Source organism: Perissodus microlepis, chromosome 9 (genome assembly GCF_051167445.1).
Source record: "Perissodus microlepis isolate ML-2025 ecotype Zambia chromosome 9, ASM5116744v1, whole genome shotgun sequence".
Lineage (NCBI taxonomy): Eukaryota > Metazoa > Chordata > Actinopteri > Cichliformes > Cichlidae > Perissodus > Perissodus microlepis.
This window is the reverse complement of record NC_140469.1, coordinates 31,309,596-31,336,406: the sequence shown is the minus strand read 5'-3', so window position 1 is coordinate 31,336,406 and position 26,811 is coordinate 31,309,596. Positions and strand designations below refer to the sequence as shown.

At 41.5% G+C, this 26,811-nt stretch overlaps 1 protein-coding gene and 1 pseudogene across 2 annotated transcripts in view; both read left to right on the top strand.

The window, feature by feature from the left end:
- LOC146380847 (uncharacterized) overlaps positions 1-21,224 on the top strand; it is a 40,851-nt pseudogene extending 19,627 nt beyond the window's left edge. The window contains exons 5-10 of the transcript XR_014801344.1: positions 444-536; positions 5,203-5,955; positions 7,508-7,914; positions 16,396-16,498; positions 19,393-19,989; positions 20,448-21,224. The product of XR_014801344.1 is annotated as an uncharacterized LOC146380847 (transcript). The remainder of the gene's footprint in view (positions 1-443; positions 537-5,202; positions 5,956-7,507; positions 7,915-16,395; positions 16,499-19,392; positions 19,990-20,447) is intronic.
- Positions 12,085-26,811, top strand: part of LOC146380846 (uncharacterized) — a 39,133-nt gene continuing 24,406 nt past the window's right edge. Inside the window, exon 1 of the mRNA XM_084939879.1 lies at positions 12,085-13,115. The gene's annotated coding sequence lies outside the window, so the exon portion shown is untranslated. The remainder of the gene's footprint in view (positions 13,116-26,811) is intronic.

The window sequence follows — 26,811 nt, the reverse complement described above, 5'->3', positions numbered from 1 at the left end:
GACAAAAAAAGAAAAAAACCCTGTAATGACGTTTGATTTATTTCACAGTGTTTTTGTAAGTAAAGCAGACACGGAGGTCGTGTCTGATGTGTGGAGCTGCCTCAGGTTCATCTGTATGGACTCTGCTCCATCTGAGTGCAGATGACAAAAGGTTGTTTTGACATTTTTTACAGGCACCTGCACAGTCAGCTACACTGTCCTTTAACGTTACAGCAGGAGAAACTCAACAGCAGACCTGCGTATGTTCACTGATTGTAGGCAGATAAATTAGTTAGTGCTGCATAAAATATTAAAAACACGACTCATTGTCAGATCTTCTGCTGAAGGAGGAGAATTTAAGGCTTTAAAGCTCAGTCTTTGGATTATTGTGGCTCCAAAGTCACAGGAAAAACTGAAGAAACGAATTATGTTTATTTGTTGTTCTGTTTTTGTTCCCCAGCTGATCAGCAGGAGGAGAAGAGTCTGACGGAGCAGCGGAGGAACATTTTGGACTTGGCTCAGCCGCTACAGAGGAAACGATGAGCTCGGCACAGACGGTGAGGAAAATGTCACCGTTACAGAGTTTGTGCTTCATCAGCTGCTGCTGGTCTTATTATGGTCACAGCACAGAAGCTACCTTGTAGTGTTCCTCTGTTATATGCAGCTGTTTAGCATTACTGTTAGATGTCATGCTCCATCTGTTTATTCTGCTCTGCCAACTTTGCTGCTGATCACAGCATGTGAATTTCCCAGAACTGTCTTATCTTATCTCTGTTACGCTGGATGGACTCGTTTTGGACACCATGTGAATTTTAACCTTCACATGAAACAAATCTCTGCGAGTGCTTTTTATTTTTCCATCGGTGCCATCTCAGCAAACCTGTCACTGACCGATGAGTCTGTGTGTTGTTGTCATTTCTTATTATCAAGTTGTAAAAATGGTACTTTGAGATGATTTTAAGTTGACCTCATTACATGTTGTCCTATATCTGAACACTATCAGCACTTGGTAACAAATGGGGAATAAAACATTTGTGTTAGTGGATCTAACATTGTCAGACTCTCATACGATGTGAGAACCTAATCAAAGTGTTTCTCAGAGGAAACGTGTGACGTTAGCTGGCTCGTTGTCCAGAGACGGGAATATCGCATGACTGATCTTTTCCTGTGTGAGGGCCCTGACTTCAGCTCAGGACATGAGACTTTGGGTGAGTGAGGAGTGAACAGTGGGAGGGGAGGAGAACCAGATGATCAAAATGTAAATGTATAAATCATAATACAGTTCGAAAGAACTATTTGTGATCTTTAAATCGAAACTAGAGATGGCACGATACCACTTTTTTATGTCCAATACCAACATCATAAATTTGGATATCTGCCGATACCGATATGAATCCGATATAGTGCTGGGGCGGGGCCTGCGGTATCATGCCCTGCCAACTTAAATATGGTGCTAGGTCCTGCAGCTCTGTGTATCCAGCAACCGTACTGAATAAAGAGATGCTTAAAAGCATGAATGTGTCATTGGGTCTGACGTGGTGTATTTAAAGTGTATTTTATAATCAATTAAACTGTTTTTTAAATATCTTGCTGCATTATGTATAAGTTGCTGCCATGATTAGTCGACTAGTCACGATTACGTCGACTATCAAAACCGTCGACGACTAATTTAATAATCGACGCGTCGTTTGAAGCTTTGTAAGATCCTGAAAGACGCAGGAATAAGTAGTAGGATTTAAGAGTGTAATAACGGACTGAAACAGAAGATGGCAGCACTGCATGTACAAGGATGCCAGCTGCCGTTAAACCCCAAAGAAGAAGAAGCTGTGTCCCAGAATTCATAGCGCAGCCCAGCTCAGTTTCCAACAATGGCGGCAGCTGGTTAGTTTTAATGTTACTCTTATTATTCTTTCTGGGTCACAAAATAAACGTTTAACATATTTTCAGGCGAGAATGTAGCTGTGTAAACCTCAAATATCTGCTCAGTTTATCAAGACACCACATATTTTCAAAAGCACTCCGACGTTTTCGGAGACGTCTGTTACCCACTAGCTCGATAGCTAGCCGGGGGCAAGGTCACTAGAGCCGTGAGAACACCGGACTCCCGGCAAATTGTTTTCAAACCCACCGCCGTCTTTCGCTCCTCAGGTTAAACATGATATATAAGTCACTTAGATAACTTAAAAATGTTATTGTTTGGCTTTTTTTAGTATTTTATTTGTTCCTGAGTAAATCGGTTTGGCTGAGATTAAAGTTATAGTTTTTACACAGCTGAATAAACGTCAAGCAGACAGCTGATTATCAGAAGTGTGAGATGCTCAAGAATTTACTCCAGTGTCCTGTTATATTTTAGATAGCAAGGAGTTTATTAAACTTCACCAAAACAATCTGCAGATTTCATTAAAATTTAACAAACGATCATCTTGTCTTTATTTTTAGTTAGCACATACCTTAAACACTTAAAGCTGTAAGCTAATGATAGTTATATAAGAGCAGATGCTGCTGGTGCAATAAGCTGTACGTTTTACGTCCAATGGATGATGATCTGATTAGTCGACTAATCGCAAAAATAATCGGTGACTAGTCGACTATCAAAATAATCGTTTGTGGCAGCGCTAATGAGGTTATGGGAAATGACGTAGGCACGAGTTTGCGCTGCTACTCCAGAGGGAGAGATAGTACTTCCAGGTCAGCTTGTTATCGCCTCATCGTGTAAGGTGCATTCCTGTTTTGAGTGCTGAGTAAATGACCTTAAATCTGTTTGTTTGCCGCAGCTTGAATTACTTTCTAGTGAGTTGTAGCTGCACATTTTCACATAGTGATTGAAGGCATGTGCTGCTGCCGCCATAGTGTAGTAATTTTATTCAGCCACACGATGGCGCCAAAGTCCTTTTAATGATGGTTCGAGCCAGGGAATGTCTGCTTGTAGTACTACACTACCACTGTGTTTAATATGAGTTCTCTGTGTGTTTGAACCAAGGAGATACTTATGTAATTTAAATTATTATATATTATGCCATGGACATGTACATGCACAGATGGATGTGTAGGTCTATCTTAGATATTTTTGAGTTTACATAAGTTGAACCGCTGCTGCTGTAATATGTTTGCTCTAATGGCAACTTATTTGTTACTACAGACTACTGGCAACACTGAGCATTAAGGTGACAATAAACCAGCTCAGGGCTCGCAAAATCGCTAAAGTGGAAGCCTCTTGGCTTCAATCATGCCGATACACCAAAGAAAGAACTAGTCTTAACCTCAACACCGGTGCTGAGTCGAACAGTTTTTAAGAAAGTCTTTTATCCAGATGCAGATGGGGTGGAGAAGCCCTGGTGGTGCTGCTTGTTTGTAAGGATGTCTGGAGGGTGGTGTTGAAGATGAAGAAGACCCACGTGTAGTTCTCGCTTTGCACCAGATGACTCGGTGTAGTGTGTGCTGTAGCAACAGCATCCTCAGTGGGTCTCTTACCCCAGGATGCATGTTGATGTGGATCGAAGGAGGCCACTTTAATCAGAATCAGAATACTTTATTAATCCCGAAGGAAATTAGGGTTACAGCAGGCAGCACGCTAATGGCGCATGCGCACTTACAAAGGAACCTTCTGACCAACTTTACACAAACATCACATTGGGGAGACATGTCAGAGAGGTAGGCTGATAGGAAAAAAACAACGAAAATACATAACATGAGGTAAGAGGAGGAGAAAAAAAACTCCACTCAGACTGAGCTCCTAGTGGGAGAACAGTTTGATAACAGAAAAAACACCTCAGCATAAAAAGCACATGACTATCAGTACACCATAGAAACACAAGACAAGCAACAGGGGCGGGTAAAGGATAAGAGAGAGCCGGTGTAGACAGCGCATCCGGTCCTGCAGCATGTCTGCGCTGGTCCAGTCGACTGCCATCTTCCCCGGTAGGGCACAAGCATCGAAGGCGTTTGGAAAGGGAGGGGGGATCAGTGTGTGCATATCAGTGTGTGTGTGTGTGTGTGTGTCCAGAGTTCAGCTGAGACAGTGTCCTTTGCCCTGCCAGGCTAAGTAAACAGTCTTCCAGCCAACCCAGGTGGCCTTGCATGGAATGGGGGGAACAGTCTAAACACAGTCGTTATCAGGGTGTTTTGTTCAGCTCCAGCCTTGAGACCGCAGCTGGTGCCGAAGGGGTCTCCGCATGAAGTGATGGTGGTTTTTACTTTAGTGCGAACAGCTCATATGAATTTCAAAGCAGTTCAACAGTCCAACACTGGTCTCTCAATCTCCCGTTGGAGAGCCGTGAGCTTTCTATGATGTTATCCAAACTTACGTTCCGTGATGTTGTCATTCTTTTTGCTCAAAGAGCAGGTTCTGAGAACTTACGACCGCAGTGCACTTCCCAAGATTTGATCCAATTTGCGCTCAAAGGTGTTGTTCGAGCTAGCCCCTCCAGATGTAATCCAGTTTTCCACTCAGAGGTCTTGTTCTGAGTATTCACGGCAGCCGTGCGTTCTCCAAGATCTTATCCGTGCTGACTCAATGAGCCCATTTTGAGAAACTCACGCCTCGTCCCATCATTTCAATCCCAGCGGGCAGCCTTGTGGGGGTTTGAACAGCTGGTTCCACTTCCTTAATTCTTCGATAAGCCAGGGCCAAGCCAGCTCCGATCAGCAAGAACCCTGTTACCATGGTTCCGAATAGGTAGATATCTTCAGCAGTCAGGCTCACCCGAGCCCAGACTTCTTGTTGAGAAGGGGGTGTCAATTGCATTTAGGGACCAGTTGATGCAATCCATAATTCCTCTTTTAGGTTTTAGAGAACAGACTGTGAGAGTGCTGATGAACCAGTTTGGCCTCAGAGAGACTGGTCAGGGGCTGGCTGCTTTGGCACCGGGATGATGATTTAGAACTTTAAACATACTGCAATGGTCAGTTGCGACCAGGAAGCTGGTCGGCACAAGATTGCGTGTTCCTGCAGAGTGAGAGTGTGGGCACAGCAGGCTTTTGCCTCAAGGAGGCAAAAACTTTTTAACCAAACTCGTCATTCAAGGTTGTCCAAGCTGTGATGTTGTCAATACAGTAGATATATAAATAAATAGAAACTTTATTGATCCCACTAAGGCAAACTTTTGTGTTATGGCAGCATTATAAAGAATAAAAGTAGTACCGTGTACAATAAACAACAATCAACAACACAGTCTCTCTATGTTTGTCCTTTCACTGCCTCTGTTTGTATCTCTCTCTCTGCAGGACCAACAGGCACCGAGAAGTCCGCGCCCTCAGGAGGGTGTTGAAGCTCACAGAAAAGAGGACGACAAAATATACAGATGCGATGAGTGTGGGAAGCCTTTTACTGCGAAGATTTTCCTAAAAAGACATCAAATCATCCACACCGGGGAGAGTCCGTTCAGGTGTGAGTTTTGTGGGAAGTATTTTTCCAAGGCTGGAAATTTGACAAGACACCGACTCATCCACAGCGGAGTGAAAGCGTTCAGATGCAACTTGTGTGGAAAGTCTTTTACTCAGAAGAGTGACCTAAAAAATCATCAACTCATCCACAGCGGACTTAAAGCATACAGCTGTGATCGGTGCGGGAAGTGTTTTACAAAGAAACAGAGCTTGGAAAATCATAAGCTCCTCCACAGTGGAGTGAAACCGTACAGCTGCGATCAGTGTGGGAGAACCTTTGCTCGCAGGTATACGTTAAAGAGTCATCAACTCACCCACTCTGCGGTTAAGGCGTACAGCTGTGACATGTGTGGAAAAACCTTCAGGCAGATGGGGACCCTAAATAAACACCAACGCATTCACACCGGACATAATGTGTACTGCTGTGACCAGTGTGGGAAACGCTTTGTCACATACTACAACTTACACATTCACAAATTTACCCACACTGAGGAGAGACCTTATAAATGTGACCTGTGTGATAAGGCTTATAAAGATCCAGATTACCTGAAAGTGCACCAACAGATCCACACCAGAAAGTGCACTTACTGTGAGGTATGTATTTATATTTTCACATTTCTATGCTCGTTAAATTTTGTTAGCATGTTTGCAAATGTTTGGTGGCCGTGGTCGGTGACATAATGTCATGTGGTTGGAATTGGGCCTCGACTGCTGGGTGTTTTTGATTGTCCGTGTCTCCCAGCATGCAGCTGAAACCATTAATGATCCTTCCACAGGTTCTTGAAACATTTCACAACCTTGACTTAAGTTGGGTCTTAAATATTTTTTGCCCTAGTTCACGCTCTACATCTTTAACCAAAAAAAAAAGTGTTCAAGTTGAATTTTAGTCAAATAAATAATTTCTGTTTGTTTGGGATGAGGAGGCGACCGCATGGCTGAGAGCAGCCGGCCTGGGTTCAACTCTTTACTTTACCCTATAGAATAAAGCCAGAAAAATCCCATTCATTTAAACTGGTCTTACCTCTGATTTTGCCTGTGCGCTCCCCATCTGAAGTTGCTCCAGTGTCCTACGTTATGAAACACTGCGCTGTTTTTAGATCTTGACTTGAGCTGAACTAAACAAATTTTTCAATATAGCAGGAAAGGACATGGGTTGATTTAATTTATAGCTGAAAAACATCAAATCGCTTTAGCAAAAATAAATGTTTAAAAAGTAATTTTGTGCTCTCAATTTGATTTTACAATAGCTGGAAACTGAACTGAGATCTGCTGAAAATCTGTTCAACAGTTTAATATTGCACTAACCAACAGTATAGTGATGTGACCAATAATCAGTCATTGCCTCCTACCTGACCCCCTCAGCGTGAGCTGATTTGTTTTTGTTCTTTTCGAACACTGACTTTAGAATACTTCAAATTTTCCTTCATAATATGGAAATTTTCAGAGTCACAGGTCTCTGAATTGCATACAATCCATGAGCACAAACCTATTGTTCCAAAGTTTTTCCTGATGAAACAGATCAATCATCCAATGCTGGTTTCTGTTCTTTTGCGTCATAGAAATTAAGTTGGTGCAATTTCGCTGTAACTGTATCTTGTATCCCTTCATACTGATGCACAAATTTGGCCATAGAAAAAAATCATGCTGAAGAAGAACTGATTTTAGTCAATCTTTTTTTTCAGACCTGAAAATGTCACTTGGATATCTCCGTATTTATCTGCAGGGTTTTGACACCTTCACTGACACTGCTGCTCTCAAAGTCATTCGCTGTAAAGCCAGTTTGCTATTTTGTAATGTTGACTGAATGTATGCTCCATTACATTTAAGAAAAAAATGATGAATGAGCTTATTTAAACTATGTATTTACAGAGAAATGCATATTGCCATTTAACCAACACTGATCTGTGAGGTGTGATAGACTGAGAGAACAGTTCGAGTATTGTTGTATTGTTCTGTACCTCAGATTTCATATACAGAGAGTTGGGAGCAGTGAAGGATTTTTCCTGTCCTCAAACACAGATGCATTTTAAACTTTGCTTTCTCTGAATGAGTATTACAGTGTTTTATATTCTTTATTTCCAGAGGTGTTCAGGATAAATGTTTTGAAGGAATTCCCTGACGTACGCTGTCACTGTGTCTTTTGCAGAGTGAACCCAGTGGATCCGGTCCTGAACCCTGTCATCACTGCGGAGCTGGGAAAGCGTTTCGATGTGACGTTTGTGGAAATACTTTCAAGAAGAAATCGGGCCTGAAACTGCATCAGCGCAGACACACTGGACTCAAACTGAGCTACTGCAGAGAGTGTGGGAAAAGCTTCCCCATGCCAAGTGCATTAAAGCGCCATGAACTGATCCACAGTGGGGTTAGGAAGCACCTCTGTGACCAGTGCGGGTCATCCTTCATCACTGCAAGTGACCTGAAGAAGCATGAACGAATCCACACAGGAGAGAAACCATACAAGTGCAGACATTGTGAGAAAAGCTTTACGCACTCGATTAATCGTTACCGTCACGAATGTAAACACGTTGAAGTGAACGACAGCAGCAGTCACAGGTCATTATAAAGTGTGGACATGTATCTCGGGGTCTTGCTCACGAGTGATGGGAGAAGGGAGCGCGAGATCGACAGACGGATTGGTGCTGCGGCTGCAGTGATGCGGACGCTGCACCGGTCCGTCGTGGTGAAGAGGGAGCTGAGTGTAAAAGCGAAGCTCTCAATTTACAGGTCGATCTACGTCCCTACCCTCACCTATGGCCACGAGCTGTGGGTAGTGACCGAAAGAACGAGATCGCGAATACAAGCGGCAGAAATGAGCTTCCTCCAAAGGGTGGCTGGCCTCTCCCTTAGAGATAGGGTGAGAAGTTCAGCCATTCGGGAGGGGCTCAGAGTAGAGCCGCTGCTCCTGCACATCGAAAGGAGCCAGTTGACGTGGTTCGGGCATCTGACAAGGATGCCCCCTGGACGCCTCCTAGGCGAGGTTTTCCAGGCATGTCCCACCAGGAGGAGGACCCGAGGCAGACCCAGGACACGCTGGAGAAATTATATCTCTCCGCTGGCCTGGGGACGCCTTGGTGTTCCCCCGGATAAGCTGGAGGAGGTGGCTGGGGAGAGGGAGGTCTGGGCTTCTCTGCTTAGGCTGCTGCCCCTGCGACCCGGCCCCGGGTAAGCGGAAGATGGATGGATGGATGTTGTTAGTCAGCCATGGCTCAGTACTTGGTGACTTTGTTAAATAATAATGAATCTTTTCTGTAGTTAAACCAGTGCTATAAAAGTCATTTTAGCTAGTGGGACACAAGCAGCCCAGAAAGAAGCACTGAATCGTTTGTGTAAAAACTTGTAAATTGTTCCCTCAAACTTTTCCTCCTTTTTTAGTGTATAAAGATTTGTGTGCATTTCTTAAACTATCCATATCAGCATCTGACAACACGGCTTCACGGTTCAAAAAACACTGTAAAAGACGCTGCTTGGAATATTGTTTGTGTCTGCAAATGAGATTGGAAGGAGCTTTGTGGAGGTGCCGATTTTTCCTTTCCTGTTTTTATTCTGTTTCTGTTTACTGAATCTATTTCACAACTTTATAAGTTTTTTGGCACGAGTTACTTTTTATTTCTGTACAGCACTTTGGTCAACGTTGCTGTTATGATTAAATGTGCTATATAAATACAAATGCTCAACGATAATTTTGTGAAAATCCTGCAAATGCTAAACCGTGTATAAAGTTTATCTTATGAAAACAGTTTGGTGTGAAAATAAAAGGTTTGAGCCACGATTTCGCTTCTTGTATTCTCAGAATACTTTATTCATCCCTTTTGCTGCAACACAGTAAGAACAATAATTGACTAAAATGGATTAAATAATACAATATAGTACAAAGTCGCAAAATATGACAAACAGCTATAATATAACAATTAGCTCAGTTATAAATATCCCTGCTGTGGGGTAAACCATTAGATGAGAGCCGAGGGTGCGAGCGGGCTGAAGCTTTAGTAAGAAAGTAAAGTTTATTTCGGCGATTGTGGCTCAAGAGTTGGGAGTTCGCCTTATAATCAGAAGGTTGCCAGTTCGAGCCCCGGCTTGGACAGTCTCGGTCGTTGTGTCCTTGGGCAAGACACTTCACCCGTTGCTTACTGGTGGTGGTCAGAGGGCCCGGTGGCGCCAGTGTCCGGCAGCCTCGCCTCTGTCAGTGCACCCTGGAACGCACTGACAGAGGGTGGCTGTGGCTACAATGTAGCAGTCACAAAGCACTGTACACAATGGTTAAAATAAACAAATTGTCAGACAAAATACACAATATAGGTAATACAAAAGGTTAAATGTCAATAAAAAATAAACTGAAAAACAACAAAAAAAGTTTGATTAAATTTTCTTGTATGTTATTTGATTGGCGTTAGTTTTGTAGTCAGATGTATGTGGAGTGTGTTAAAATGAGTGCAGTATTTCACTGTATGTTGATTTGTAGGCGGACTATTTAGGGGGGATCTCTTAAATTGAATTGGTAGTATGGTCTGTGTCTATTTAAGGAGGATTTAGGTCTGACAACGGGGGTGGGGGGTACCAAAATATATCAGGAGGTTCATGTTTAACATCTAGCTTCATACAAGCTTTCATCAGGGTGTCACTCATGGCTGGACCATCATAATAAAAGTTTTTAGTTCATTAAAATGCTTTTAAAGCTCCAGTTGTGCTCCTGTAAACTTAAGTTTGTTTTCTTTAACCTCGTAGTTCATGTTACTTTTATTGAATGATTGACGCTCTGTTGTCTGTTACTATATGTTTGTCCTGATCTTTCACTCAGTATTTTCAGTTTTGTTCTGGACTTGTTTGTTATTTCTTTGAAAGTACAAGATATGTATGTCCTGTTATTTTCCTGTGCCACTGCGATTCTTATAATTCTTGTCTTCTGGTTTGTTTGTTTGTTTCTTTTCTCCTCCAATCTGTCTCTGTGTGATGTGATTAGTGTCCTCATGTTTGTGTCCCTGTATCTGTCTTGTGTCCAAATCTTTGTTACATCAGTGGTTCCCAAATGTTTTTTGCTCCTTTCTTTTACAAGAAAAATGTTCTGACTATCTTCAGGTTTTACACGCTTACATACACACACAGTTACTGTCCCTCCATTTACAAAGGCAGAGGCGTCACGGTGTGATTATTTTACGTGTAGCTGTTTTTTTCCTGTGTAATAATATTCAACATTGCTGTCAATACATTTTTCAAAAAATGCTTCTCTGTGCAAAATGGGTTCAACAATATAAACAGCTGTGGGATCCTGTTTGTCTGTGATTTGAACCGGGGGACACATCCTGGCCGGATCAGCCTGATGTTATCTGTATCCCTCTGTAACTTTACTGTATACAGAGCTAACATCTCCAAAATGTCAGGAGTAGTTAGTCATTACAAGAAGTGTTTGTAAACTAAAAATCAAGAATGTGGGATCCTGTTTGTCTGTGATTTGAAGAGCCCAGCGCTGCTCCCGACGCAGGGAAAACCAATTCTGCAGGGGAGACCTACCTCGGCACTTGTGCAGGTGAAACCAAAGGGAAGATTTGCTTCACCATATTTTCTAGTCTTTGGCTTAGAATGAAGTTGGTTTGGAAACATATTTGGCGATGGTAAATGGTAAATAGCGCTTTACTCAGTCCCTAAGGACCCCAAAGCGCTTTACACTACATTCTGTCATTCACCCATTCACACACACATTCACACACTGGTGATGGCAGCTACATTGTAGCCACAATGATGCTAGCAGTGTCCAAGAGTTCTTTCTTTTTTCTTTTCATGCCGCGCCCTCCCTGCAATGGCTCTGCGCCCCCCCCTAGGGGGCAGGCCCCACACTTTGGGAACCTCTGCTGTACAGTATGAACATTTTTCTTGTAAAACAAAGGGGGGCCTTGCAAAAAAACATTTGGGAACCACTGGTGTACAGGAACATCTGTGCCGAGTATAACCTGGAAGTCCCGAGGTCAAAATTGGAGACGCCCTAAAGGGTGGTGGAGACTTCCAGATACAGACGGACAAAATGGTGGTGGCTAACCAACCGGACATAGTGGTGGTAGACAAACAGAAGAAGACGGCCGTAGTGATCGATGTAGCGGTTCTGAACACGAGAAGCTGGAGAAATACAGTGGGCCCAGAGAAGAGCTCGAGAAGATGTGGAGGGTGAAGGTGACGGTGGTCCCAGTGGTAATCAGAGCACTAGGCACGGTGAATCCCAAACTAGGCGAGTGGCTCCAGCAGATCCCTGGAACAACATCGGAGATCTCTGTCCAGAAGAGCGCAGTCCTGGGAACAGCTAAGATACTGCAGGACCCTCAAGCTCCCAGGCCTCTGGTAGAGGACCCGAGCTTGAAGGATTGAGCGCCCGCAGGGGCGAGTGGGAGATTTTTTTTTAATATACGATCTTGATCTTTTAACCCTTACCTAACTTGACGTTTGTGTATGGACAACAAATAACGCCGTGAAATGGGGTTTTATTAACATGAGACGTAAGTTTGACGTAAGGTGCTGCTAAGAGTTATAAAACACTAACAAAAGCCATCCCAGTCCCTTTGAAATCAATGATTAAAGAAGACATTGTACACTCTAAAATTCCTCCTGGACTGAGACAGCTCTGCATAGCTGGTGTTGACTTTGGTGACAGCAGGTTTAGAGAGATCAGAAATATTTTTGATAACATTTCCGTAACCTGGTTAAAGGAAATTATATTCTAAAAGAATTTGAGGCTATGGAAGTTAAACTGATACGAAGAAAGTGTATTTTACTTCCCCTTCCCAGTAAAGCAAAACAGGTTAATTTTAAAGTCATAAATGAAATTAACCCAACAAATTAACTGAAATTTAACCCACATGCGAACACCTGTGGATTCTCTGAAAATGACATTGAAAGTTTGGATCACTTGTTTTTCTATTGTGAATCAGTGACCTCCTTTTGGACTGACATGTGGAGCTGGCTACAGTCCAGGGGAATTCAGTTACCACATTTGACTGTAGTTAAATTTGGGATGGTTGCTGAGAACCCAAATTTAGACTGGGAAAGTTTTATTCACAAATGCAGACATTTCAAGCGAAACCATGTATAAACAGATGGCTGAATGATTTTAAACTCTCGAGTAAGTCGCTGAAACACGTAAATGACAAGAAAGCCCCTAAACTTATATTTCAATTCAATAAGTTTTATTTATGTTAAAAGGAGGCCTCCTCTCTATCTGAGATGTGGATCATGATTTCCCTTTCTGTTCACACTGTTTGTGTCTCTGTTCTCACATCTGCATCTTTTTCTTTCTTTCTTTTGTTATTTCTCTTGTTGTAATGCTCAACCGTGTGTATTTAGATGCATGGATAAATAATGGTGCCTCATATGTTTATATTGTTGTTGACAAATAAAGTTCATTTAAAAAAAAAAAAGGCTCGGCCTCTTTTTCCAGTCACGTGTCCAAACAGCATCGAATCGAAGCAGATCAGGAAGAAGGGGGCGGAGCAAAGAGTGTGTGCAGGAGAGGAGTCGAGCAGAGAGAGCTGCTTTTTCATAAAACGGGAGTAAAGTAGTGAACTTAGAGGAGAGAAACGAACTAAAGTATCGATCATAAACCACTGCCAACGTCCTGATCGATATCTGCATCGATCTGCCCACCCGTGTCTCCCGGATCGTAGCTGCGATCAGCGTGAGCCACGTGGGTCTCTGCTCCCTGATCTGTTTCCTGTGTTTGGAAAGAGTTCCAGCTTCATCACGGAGTTTCTCTCGGTTTGTGGGCTCATCTAAAGGTAAGCACCGAGCTAACTTTACTGTGAGTTCAGTTCATGTTGAGTTTAGCTCCTGAATGAGGTCTTCTGCTGCTCTCCTCGGTGTCTGTTCACAGTTTATTGTGAACACGTTGAGAGAAGAGTGAGAGAGTGTTTGGAGAAAAACACCAACTAATCATTAGCTCAGCATGCTGGGAGAAGTTGGAGCAGAAAAGTCTTTTCATTGTCCCTGCAGCTGTTTTTCTGCCTGCACCAAACCTCTACAGCAGAGGCATTCAGCTAAATTTTGAGGATGTCCTGTTAGAGAAAATCTTCCCAAGCAGAGGTCCGGGACATCATAATGTCTAACTTGCGTTATGATTGTGATACAGAAGCAGCCTATTTTTTTTTATCAATATCTGAACAATAGACTGTCAAATAAATGAAAATACAACTTAAAAACATTTTTTTAAATGATTGTGAACACTGAAACACACAGTAGACCTACATTAGATATAGGGTTTCAGTTTAAAATGAATTAGAGAAAATAAAAAATCTTAAAACAAAAGGCTTAATTTCAGAAAAAGTAGCAGCAGTTTGAGTTTCCCTTTTTCTTTACCTTTCACATCTTGATTAAGAGTCTCAATAAATTTTTCAACAAATGACTTTAAAATTCTTAACAATTGTACAGTTTCTCTTTCTTTCCCCCTTATATTTCACTTCCCCACTTTCTGTTGTTCAGTGAGAGACTTGAGCTTCAGTTTGTCCTACCAGGATTTTAAATGTGGGCTGGAGTGCTGTCAGGGCCATACACATGTGTAGGTGCTCATTGGTGAGCCGTGAACAATATTTAGTGTTTATTATGTTCATTGTGGAGAAAGCTGCATCACAGCTGTATGCGGAGCCAAACATGGTCAACATGTACAGGGCTACTTTCCTCAGATTTGGGAAAGCTGTCTCAGAGACCATTTGGAGCCAGAAAGTGGCAGGTTCAGTTCTTCCAAACTGCTCTCTCAGGGCCACATCTGCTTGGAGATCAACCCGTTGCATCTGGAGAGGCCCAGTATTTGCCTCCTTGAAGTGCTGTGTGACTTCCTTTGAGATGAGAAATGGGTTCTTTATGAACACGGTGAGCTGCTGTCCAAATCTGACCCTCTTACTATCAGCTCACCTTCAGTTTTTCAGATCTTTTCCCCAGTTTGTGTACAAACTGCCATGAAGTTATGATGAAGCACCAAACTGCAGTTACTCAGTCAGTGGAGGTTCAGTAGTGCAGTTTCTCACCACTGTTGTTAACTGGAGGCTGACACACTGACTGAAGACATTTAGTCTGAGTAGATTTGAACTTTCCTTCTTCATTATTTCCATCTTGCTTTGACTGCAGCTGTAACAACACTGATTCAAGCAGGATTTGTAAAAAGCATTTTGACAGACACACAAAGCTGGACAGCTTTTGTTCTGAGTCTAAGATCTTAGAAAGAAAGTGACTGGACGTCTGTAAGCTTTTTTAAACGTTTCACCTCTCATCCAAAAGTGGCTTTTTCAGTTCTGAAACTAAATGGTGGAGAGTCCCAGGCATTTAAACCCTTGTGGGGGTTGTACATTGAAAGGGTCGTCGACCGACTGTTGACCATTGATCTTATCACAAGAGCCAATGTGTGGAAAAATGTGTGTGTCAGCAGGTCCTGAGTGAAACCATTGTGAGACCCTGTTTCACTCTATCATGTGGCTCGGTGCTGTCCCTGTTAAAGAGCCAAGAGCCTTTCTTTCCACTTCCTCCATGTAAAGTTTGGCTACAATGGGACACACTGGGGAGCTCACAGCACATCCATGTTAGTGTCTGTAGAAACCCTCGTTGTATTTAAAATATGTGGTGGTAAGGCAGAGGTCTAACAGTGTGCAGACCTGATCAGGGTGAAGCTGGTTCTGGTTTTAAGGAGCTGTCTTGATGTAGTTGTTTCCTGAGCGTCTCCACTGCCTCGTTGGGGTTCAAAGCAGAGAATGAACCAGCGGCTGCTCGAACAAGAAAAAGCTATAACACAGATTTTAGCTGGCACGTCATGTTGACATGGCAAAACATTGAGGTGCTTGACTTGGTCAGCACTGCACTGAGTCCACTTCTAGAGTTTACAGATGTTTTTTCTGCTGAAGATTATTTGACCGTTTCATCTGTTAAGCCTGTTCTTCAGATGTGACACTCGGCTGACCAAAGACATCAAAACATCAATACTTGATTACATGAACAAAAGCCACAAAGACAGTGTCACAGAGAGGCTTGTTAGTGGATTCTCTCCTTGATCCATGTTTCCATACAAAATATTTCAGTGTGAGTGAAGCCATCAAGACATGAGTGAACTAGAGCATCTTGCGTCACACCAGGATAGCACAGCCACAGCTTTTTCAGAAACACCTGCTGCATCTGCTGGAGACCAAACAATTCAGGGAGCTGTTAAAAAGCCAAAGAAGAGTCTCGGGAGCGTTTTGAGGGGACCAGTTAGTGGTAAAATAGATGTAACTGCAGAAAGGTTATTATCTGAACTGAGCAGTTATCTGAATAGTCCACCAGCAGACAGTGAGTCTGATCCTCTTTTGTGGTAGAAAGTTCACACAGTAAACTTTCCACACATCAACAGATTAGCTAGGAAATACCTCTGCATTCAGGCAACTAGCTCTGCGTCTGAAAGGTTGTTCAACACAGGTGGAAACGTAACTTTTCAAAGGTCCTCCGTTAAGCTCACATCTGTGAACATGTTAGTGTTTCTGACCGAGAGTCTTAAAACTAGAAATGTAGAAAACTTCCATGCGCAGTAGCATAATTTATCCACGTTTTGTTTTTACTCAAGAGTTTGTGCATTTTTATTATTTGACTTATTTATTTGGCACCGTTCAGTTTTATGTTGCAACTCTATTGAAGTTTTGTGGATATTATACATGGTTATGCTCAGGATTTGTCAGCCCTCTGGAAATGCCTGTTGGTTAAACTGTCAGCAAGGAATTTGCATTTGCACTGTTAACTTTTTATACACCTTTAATGCACATTAAAAGCATCTGCTTGTTTAGGTGAAAATAAATTGATGGGATTTTTTGCACTAATAAAGTTGTAGAGTGGTAAAGTATTTTGTCTCGCATCAGTTATATCGTTGCTGCAAATTTTCAAATATATATAGTGATAAAGATTTTTGGCCATGTTGCCCTGGTTGCTTCTGGGGTTTCACCTTGAAGCTTCATAGGTATTGTTGTCACTGAGTGTAGTAATGTTTATTTGCTCTGCTTCTTCTTGTAAGTGATAAAATACACATCTATACTTATTGTGTCCCAGCTGAGTAACAGGAGGAGAAGAGTCTGGTGGAGCAGCAGAGGAACAGTTTCAGCCATTTGGACTCAGCTCAGCTACTACAGAGGAAACAATGACTTCAACACAGACGGTGAGAAAATATCACAGTTACACTGTTATTGAAACTGTGTGCACAGCTGGATGTTACCAGCAGCTTTATCTTTTCCATCCTGGGCTCCTCCATACATACAGAAGCTACATTCACAAACAAAAACAAAGATCATATTTTATCAGCACACATTGAAACAACAACATCATCAGTTGAACTCAGAATTGATCACACAGTAAACATTTTTTTCTCCTGTGATCAATATTTCTTCAATAATGTAATTTTGATTACAACTCTCATTCTATAACATAATTGTAATGTGATACTATCACCAGAAGGTGGTGATAACACACCTACAATGTGTTTGGTGACGTCTGTGGTAATAATAAGACCAGACTAAGCAACCTGGTTAAAGTGTCTGGTCAGATTTCAGGGAGGTCTCAGGTCCAGCTTGTGGACGTCTATAACAGGCAGGTGCTGAAGAAGGCAACTTCTGTCATGTTGTGTTCAGATCAGCCTCTTTAATGACTTTCAGCTGCTCTCATCAGGTCGTTGTTATAAAGAGACATAGATTGTCTTTTGTACCAAGTGCTATTATCATGGTTAATAACACTAAACCGTAAGTGTTGTTGCCATTGCACACTGCACTTTTTTTGGTGATCAAATTTAGGTTGTTTTCTTGGGGCTTATTTTTGTGTTTGTTGTGTTTGTTTGTCTTTATATCTCTGTATGGACAAATCAATCTCCCACTGGGGACAATAAAGTTACCATTGACCATTGTCTGTGATTCCACTAATGGAGGGAGTTTCAGTTTGTTCCACGGCTGCATTTCACTCACCAGCGCTCTAGACTAACTGCACTGGTGCGCCTAACTTTGTTTCTTAGGTGCACCCAAATTACTTGTTCATTTAAAAACAAAAAACAAAAATTGCTGTCCATACAGACAATATTGATTTGTAAATGATTAACTAACAATCTTTTCAACACAAAGTTCTTTATCTTTTATCTACAACAAAGATAAGTTACTTTTTCAGTAACTTATCTTAGTGCTTAAAGTGCTTTGGCACTCTTTGGTTTCAATGTAGACAGTGTTAAACTTAATCATCACATCGGCCTCCTCTGACGACCGGTTTGCTGCTGCCTGCCGCTGAAAGGCAGTGGGGAGAGGGGACACTTGGGCAGTGCATTTATCGCAGCATATAATGTGTTTTCTGGATACACTGTGGGCAGCACGGTGGTTAGCACTGTTGCAGCACAGCAAGACGGTCCTGAGTTCGATTCCGCCATCAGGCCGGGGTCTCTCTGTGTGGAGTTTGCATGTTCTCCCCATGTTTGCCTGGGTTCCCTCCGGCCTCCTCCTCCAGATACTCCGGCCTCCTCCCCACAGTCCAAAGACATGCAGTTTGTGGGGATAGGTTAACTGATGAATCCAAATTGCCCATAGGTGTGAATGTGAGAGCGAACGGTTGTCTGTCTCTGTGTGATAGCCCTGCGACAGACTGGCGACCTGTCCAGGGTGTACCCCGCCTCTCGCCCTATGACAGCTGGGCTAGGCTGCAGCACACCTGGCGACCCTGGAAAGCAGAAGCGGATGGATGGATACACGGCGCTTCAGAGATTGATGGTTCCGTGTCAGAGCACTGGCTATGAATTTCAGACAGATCAGGCCTTAACTTAACAGAAAAGTTATCAATAGTTCATTTCTTATTAAAGCTACATCCACTTCTGTCGGGCCTAGGCTGCTCACTAGGGCTGGGTATCATCACTAATTTCTATAATCCATTCGATTCTGATTCACAAGGTCCCGATTTGATACAATTTTGCCTCAGACAGTCAGAAATATTATAATTCTGATCATTTATCAGTACTGATACATGTGTGACTTCATCAGAGGTGTGAGCATCACAGCAGATGTCTTTGTGTCAAAGTAACTGAGGGTAAAATAAGGTTATCTGCTTTTTATAGCAGATAACCTTAAAAATATTCTGCAGTCGACCAAAAACTGAAGAAAACCATGAATCAACATATGAACATTACCTGATGCTGCTGCAGTGAAACAGAGCAAAGTTACAGAGGTTTGATTACAGACACAGCTAAGCGTTTTGCAATTTGGCATCATTTTAAAAAGTTTACATTTGTTTGCTATTAAACGGCAGAAATGAGGCTTTCCTGTCAGAGGTCATTTTTGGAAAACACACACACACGAAGAAAACAGCGGCCGACAGCGCTGTACGTGCCATGTACGTAATAAGTGAACGAATAATGCCGAAAACAGAGATTTGAAATGGGAAACTGTTCTTGAAGTACTCAGAGAGAGCTGTGATTTTTATCGTGTGGTTGAAGCAAAGCAGCAAAAGTAAGAGGGAATTAATGACGATGTTTATCAAAGTGAAGCATAGGTTTGATCTTCTTTTGCTGCTGGTTCAGTCAATTTTGGTTGGAGTGATCAAACCTGCAGCTTCAGAATGTAGCGCAAAAAAGACGCAAAGCGCGGACCAGACGCATCAGAATCAGTGTCGGCTTTCAGCCCCGACAGTGCGTCCGTGTTGTCTGGTGAGGAAGCCGACATCCTCCTGATTCTGATGCGTCTGGTCCACGCTCTGTGTTTGCGTCTTTGTGAGGAATCCGTGTACCTGCTCTCAGTTACTGTTTTAATTGTTTTGTGAGGTTTAACCTGAGATTCTGGCGTTTCTGGCAAAATACATCTATATTTAAAAATCAATTCAGGATTTAATGACTCTATCACTTTATTCAAGCTACTAACCGACAATTTCAAATTTACACACGTAGGATTACAGGAATCGAACGCCTGGTGGCAGCGGTGCGGCCTAGGATTTTTATGTTTTTTGTTGCACCATTGAGAAATTAAGTCGCATCAGATTGCTCACACTCTGTGACCCTGCTCACTGCGCCTGTTTGTATCTCTGTCACTGCAGGACCAACATGGAGAGAGAAGTCAGCGCTCTCAGGAGGCCGACAAACCTCACAGAAGAAAGGGAGAGAAAACATACAGCTGTGATGAGTGTGGGAAGGGTTTTACTCTATCTGGAAACTTAAAAAAACATCAACTCATCCACAGTGGAGTTAAAGCGTACAGCTGTGATGAGTGTGGAAAGTCTTTTACCCAGGCTTCAAACTTTAAAAAACACCAAGTCATCCACAGTGGAGTTAAAGCATTCAGCTGTGACATTTGTGGAAAAACTTTTACCCAGTCTTCAAGCTTAAAAACACACCAACTCCTCCACAGTGGAGTTAAAGCATTCAGCTGTGACATTTGTGGAAAAACTTTCAGCCAGTTAGGGTACCGAAATATTCACCTACGCATTCACACTGGACATAATGTTTACTGCTGTAATCAGTGTGGCAAACTGTTTACAACAGATGCACAGTTACAAAGCCACATGTTTACCCACACTGAGGAGAGACCTTATAAATGTGACCTGTGTGATAAAGTTTTTAAACATCCAAATTACCTCAAATCACACCAACAGATCCACGCCAGAAAGAGACTCTACAAGTGCAGTTACTGTGAGGTATGTATTGTTCTTTTTACAGTTGCAGTTATTTTGAAGTATTATGTGAATGAAGTTTAATTTCAAAGCTTATATGAGGCATGAAAACTTCATGTACAGAATATTCAGTCAAATCTGACATAAATCTCCTGAAACGTTCCCGCTGTTGGAAAAAAGTAAAGTTTTAAAAGCTCCTCCCCTTCCTATCTATCTAACATTCACACTCCAATGGATGCATCGGAGAGCAGCTTGGGGTTAGTATCTTGTGGCATGCAGAGTGGAGCATCCAGGGGTTTAACCACCAATCTTCCCATTAACTAGATTACCTACAAATGAAGACTTAATGTTGCCCAGTAAGCTGAGTGTTATAATGTAAACAGTAAAATGTGGACGTTGGCAGAGATGCTCTTTATTTCAGGCGACATTCAGGATAAAAATGTTGAAGGACTGACTTACACTGTCTTTGTGTCTTTGTTTAGAAGCAGAGCGGCACAGATGGATCCAGTTCTCAACCCTGTCGTCACTGTGGTGGTGGGAAAGCGTTTCGCTGTGACCTATGTGGAAAAACTTTCAGTTACCGAAGGAGCCTAAAAGTGCATCAACGTAGACACACTGGAGACAAAATGAACTACTGCAAAGAATGTGGGAGCGGCTTCACCACAGCAAGTGCATTAAAAAAACATGAACTCTGTCACAGTGGGGTTAAAGACCACCTCTGTGACCAGTGTGGGTCATCCTTCACCACTGCAGATCATCTTAATGATCATAAAAGAGTCCACACAGGAGAGAAACCATACAAGTGCAGACACTGTGACAAAACTTTCTCACGTTCATCTGGTTGTAACAGACATGAACGTACACACATTGAAGAGAACTTCAGCTGTGACCAGTGTGACAAGAGCTTCAAGAATTTCACTTCATACTCCAGACACAAACGAGCCCACGCTGTAAATAAACTGTTTCACTGTTACCAATGTGCCAAAACATTCACTTCATTATCTGCTCTGCGCAAACATCAGCGTGATCATGACAATGGCTGAAATCATTCTTATCACTGGATCATAAGGAATCTGAAGAGACAGACAGTGCTGTTGCATTTGAGAAGTTTGATGTGAAAGCTGCTGTAATTTCTGCTGGAATCCCTCATCTGTTATACATCAGGTTTCTCTCAATTTTCTTGTTTTCTTTAATGTTTCTTTGAATTGTAATGCTTAAAAATATCCTTATTACATTAAAATCTTTCCTCCACTTGGAAACAGTGCTATTTAATTGTAGTTATAGTATGGTAGTAGTATAATTAAAGAAATGTCTGACTTATCTATTAATTGTCTATGTATCACAGACATTCAAGCTGACAGTAGTTAAACCATTACTTAAAAAGTCATCCCAGGACTCAGCTTGAAAACTAAAAACTCACTGAAAAGCCTTCAGCTAATCCAAAATGCTGCAGCAAGAGTCCTGACAGGGACTAGAAAGAGAGCAGATTTCTCCTGTTTTGGCTTCCTGTTAAATCCAGAATTTAATCTACAATCCTGCTCCTCACATACAAGGTCTTAAATAATTAGGCCCCATCTTATCTGACCTTGTAGTACCATATCACCCTATTAGAGCACTTTGCTCTCACACTGCAGGCTTACTTGTTGTTCCTAGAGCAGTGGTTCCCAAACTTTTTTTGCTGGGCCCCCCTTGTTTTACAAGAAAAATATCGGAGCTAGAAAATTAAAAGAAAAGGTTAGTGACCTCATCCCTCAGAAAGTATCAGACTTTCTCCTATCCAGTGTCGTAGCTCCAGTAGGCTCCGCCCGGAGCCAAGAAAAGCATGATATTTGTGTTGTGTAAGCGCGTGCGGCCTTCTATGCTCAAAGTCACGCCAGTCCATAGATCAGCCAGACATCGCGCTGACTGTAGCTTTTAACCCTTATTAACTTGAGCACAACTCTATAATGAGCAACAAACTGCAATATGTATAAAAATGATCATGGTTACACCTGCAATGAAAGATCATACGATTATCCTGACACCTGTAAATAGAAGATTAACCTGAGGTTATGACAATCACCGGAACACAAATGTTAATATAATGTCAAAAGCTTCAATAAATCATTAATGCAATGCTTGTTATCTGATTCTGATGCAATAATAATGCTGATGCTAAAATAACAGTAAAACACCCCCTTTGATCCCGTTTATAAACTTCACAAATAAACGTTTATCCATGCCTCTTTTGAATTTCATTTCCCCCTGTTTTTCCCTCACTGACCACAGCAGGGGAAACCTTGTTTTGATTCAGCCATGAATCCAGCCCACCTGATTCATCACTGAGCCCCATCGTCACTGGCGTCTGACAGGGTGGTGCTGCATATTCTTCCTTTAATGTCTCTATTTTCAATCTGTTAATTAGAGTGCTTAAACATGAAGTAGACTACGTCCACAACAAGTCAATACAGCTGTAAATGTGGCCAATTATCAATCTATAACCAAGCAATAACGAAAAATAGCTTTTATTTTATGCATGTTTTTAGTCAACCACTCACCCAGAGGATCTCCAATCCTAGAAAATTCCTTCTCCTCATTTAATAAGTCAGTCCTCCTTCCATGCCCTGGTAACTGGTCCATCCAGAGCCATATCATCTCGAAATATACACACAACAAGCCAAACCACACCTTGGTCACACCAACCCTTTTCCGCCCTGAAGATGTCCAACGTCATCTTAGTCTGGATCAGGGTTCTAATAGATTTGCAATTTTCATTAGTTTTTATTTTTATTTAGCTTCGACTTCAGATTTTCAATTTTATGTCAGTCGTAATTAGTTTTTACCAATTGTTTGCTAGTTCAGTCTGGTTTTTTATTTATTTTTTTTGAAAATCCTTAGTTTCAGTTTAGTTTTGATCAGTTTCAGTTATAGTTTTAGTTGTGTTTGCAATAATTAAGTGTAACAAAATCCCAGTTTCATCATATCAGTCATGCTCTTCTGCTTATCCTTGGGTATTGAGACTATTAACTCTTGCAGCACCGGGTGTTCGCAATCTTGGTTCAAGTGAATTGATAATCTTTTTGTAGGCAATTGACTCACGCAGTTATGTAGATGTCCCAGTCCTGTTGTCTTGGAATGCATCACACTGCCTTGCCTGGGGTTAGCTTCTGTTTTCTGGGGATGAGGGTTGAGTGGGGGGAGCTCTCTGAGGAGGGGGAGTGTGCTCCCCCTTACCTTTTCAAGGTAAGCTAGGTCAGCCTTCTTGTGTGAGTTTTTCAAGTGCACTTTAAGGTTTGTAAAGTGGGATTTTTCCCCTTAGAAGTGTCCCTCATAATTTGTCTCTTTCCACTACAAGACACTTGCTTTATACTAAACACAGTCATATTCAAAGTAATCCCAAATTGGACTCTGGCGCTTTCTCCCGACTTTTCCTGACATGATTCTGCACGTGGACGGAGCAGCAACACAGACGACTCGCCTAACGTACTGCCACCTGCTGGCATAATGAGACACAGCAAGAAGAAAATCTGGAAACTAAACTTCATTATGACCCGTGACTATTGTAGGACACACACACCTCAATGAAAACTAAACCTATTTTTGCTATAAATTCAGTTAATTTTAGTTAGTTTTGTGAACACTCATTACAGTTTTAGTTAATTTTCCTTTTTTGTTCTTATTTTTATTTCCGTTAATGAAAATGTTTTTTCTTTCACTTCTAGTTTTCGTTATTTCGTTTACATGTACTCTATTTGAACAGGGATTTATCAGTGTCAAATGGGATTTTTTTAGTGTGTGTCTGTAAATGCAAATCGATTTATTTATTTATTTATTTTTCTGAAAGGCAAATGTTAAACGGGCTCTAACAAATCCACTTTATCGCGTGCTCATAGATTTTCTTTTGTCAGGGTCGCTCACCCAATGTGCTTTATTTAAGTTTGTGAATTCTGTCACGCTTATTAGTGGCTCATGATTGCTTAAGGCCTATGTCTGAACTTGACTACAGAGGCAGAGCATCACTCCATCCTTTCAGGGTGAAGGACTCCACTTTCTTTGTTTCAAGGCAGCTCCTAATTATCTTAATAGCTTTACCTAATCAAGTTATGGCTTACCATCACTTGTGTTATAAGTATGAAGTGTCCTAAATTCATTCAAATTTTGTTTCCAATTCACTTGCAGCAGATTAGACCGAATTATGAACGATAATAACCTTGCTCTGGACTGTCAAAGGTGACTTTAACGCTGACTGTTCCGACAATTTATTTTATAACATTTCCTGGTCAGATTAGCCAATCTCTGCACACTTGAATAAACATAATCGACATGGTCAATATTTTCCTGTGTGTTATTTCACCATGTTATCGATTCCAACTCTCCATCCGCATGTGGTTTGGCACATTATATTTATCTAAAACTCCACTCTGTCTCTAAATGTTTTGAAGAATTTTTCAAGCCGGGGATCAAATTTTGAGAATTTGACCATAAGTGAAAGTTATGGTGTTATCACCCCCTTTTGGGGCTTACCTTTCCCAGTTTTGATGATATTCCTCCCTATTCTTTGCAAGTACCCCCTTTTGGTGGCGAGAAACTGTTGGTGTGGTCAAGTGGGTGCTGTAAAAACAAAAGCTCAGGACAGAACAGTCACCAGTCATGTACTCACATACAAAATTAGCATATATTTGATTTCATATTGATCCTCTGAGTGTAATGGTACATTTTAATTTGAATTTATCAAAGCTAAACACAAAAATTTTCTTTATTTTTCTCTTGTTCCTGTGCAGCACCACCTCTCAGCACATGCCCCTGTCGGTTATATCTCTACTTTTCTGAATTATTGACTATTTCAATGAAAGGACCTAAAAGATGGGGACCAGTGTTTATCCTTACATATCTCCATTTTGAATGTGTCAAGCCTATCATTCCCCTGTTATTCACAGACATCAATAGAGGGGTTTTTTTTGGCTTTTTTTCTTTTCTTTTTTCCTCTATAAAAGTTAATTGGCTTTTTACAGTGGCCTGCTATGGTTAATAATAACATGTTCAGTCATGAGTGAAATCAAACCTTTTCTTCAATTTAGCATTTAACCTTCCCAACAATATAATGTGATACATTAATCGAAACACAGCTACTAAAACACAATTTTCTTAATGCAAACATCAGTAACTCAAAATTAGCCACCAAAGGGTTCAGTCTGCAGTTCACGCTCATGTGAAGATACAGCCTCCCCCTTTAGTCTCTGTCATCCTTCTGCTCCTGCAAAAACAAATCAAAGCAAGACAAAACATCCACCCTTCTTTTACAGGCGGGGTGGATTGTTTGTGGACATTTACTAATCCTAAAGTCGGCACCATTTTTGTCTCAGTATCAAATCAGTTAAAACTTTTAGTCGTCAGTCCATCACAGTCCAGCCACATGCATACATCCACACACATTCATACCAGAAGTTGCTGTTAATGGAGTCTCACGCGCAACCTATTCGAGCCTCCCTCACCAGCAAGATGACGTCATCATTTTAAAGGAAAACAGTTCCTTGTTTTTTGACTGGATTGACTCGCTGCAATCCTTTTAGGCTCAGGACTTCTCATGTGATCAATGTCCCATATAAGTGAATTTCTCCCAAGCCCATTATAATCATGGAGAAAAACACTTTGCGACTGTTTTCAGTAAGAATATTTTATAGCGCTTTAAAGTTCAATCTCTCAGGCCTGGATTAAAGAGCTGATTTGTTAAATCAGGAACTCACAAAATACCAAAATATCACCACCGGTGGATCACACCTCTCAGATGTTCTTATCTCAGTGCACTGTAACAAAAGCAAAAACAAACGTAACCAATAAAATACTCATATAATAACAAATACTGGGGCCCATTGCAAACATGTCCAAGCATAAAACCATCTTTCTCTCTCTTAGAGAAAGAAAACAATCCAAACCTCACTGATGAAATCAACCTAGTGTTAAGAAAAACCCAGAAATCAACCAAAACTTCACCAGAAGGTTTTTCTCCCTCCTGGGACAATATTGTGTAGGAATACAGGGACCGTAACTCCTTTTTGCCCTGACAAAAGCATGTTGGATTTACTTGATTCAATAGTGAACACTGGTTGCACACAAATGTTTTGCTCCGACAGAAACTCAAACAACTGAGTTAAATCAACACAACCTTTTCATATTCAGCAAACCTGCATTTTGTGTTCATAAAACACGATTGAAACATGTTCAGATGGAGTAAGTTGAGCTCCTGGAATATTTTGATCCTTCAATTCTGTCAGTTTATTTCAACACTATTCAATAACTTTTATTCAAATTCTACTTGGTCACTTAAATACTACATGTTGTCTTCATATTGCATACGGCTCAACAAAGTCTAGATCCTGGTTACCATAAAAATTGAATGGGTCTACAACAACTACCATCCTCCTATCTTTCTCCTGGTTGCAGCAGGGCTGGGAAATAACCCTGAAGTGATAGGTTACCAGGCAGGGTACACCCCGGACCGCTGACCAGTCTATCAGATAGAAACAAACAGCCATTCACACTCACATTCATGGATAATTTAGAATCATCAATTAACCTAGCTCTAATAGCTGCATGACTTTTCACTGTGGCAGGAAACCAGAACACCCAGAGAGAAACCACTGCAAACTAGCCAGACTGTGGACCTGCACCCAGGACCTTCTTAATGTGGAGCAACAGCACCAACCAGCATGCCAACAATGTAGGAAATACAGGAAAGCTATGATTTCCGGTATTTGATGTAGAATTCTTTTGTTCTTGCCCTTCACAGGTTAATCCACAATAAATAGCAACAGCATGCATGTGGTGTGTGTGTTGCTGTCTGCCTCTTATAACTCCAGTGATGTTCCT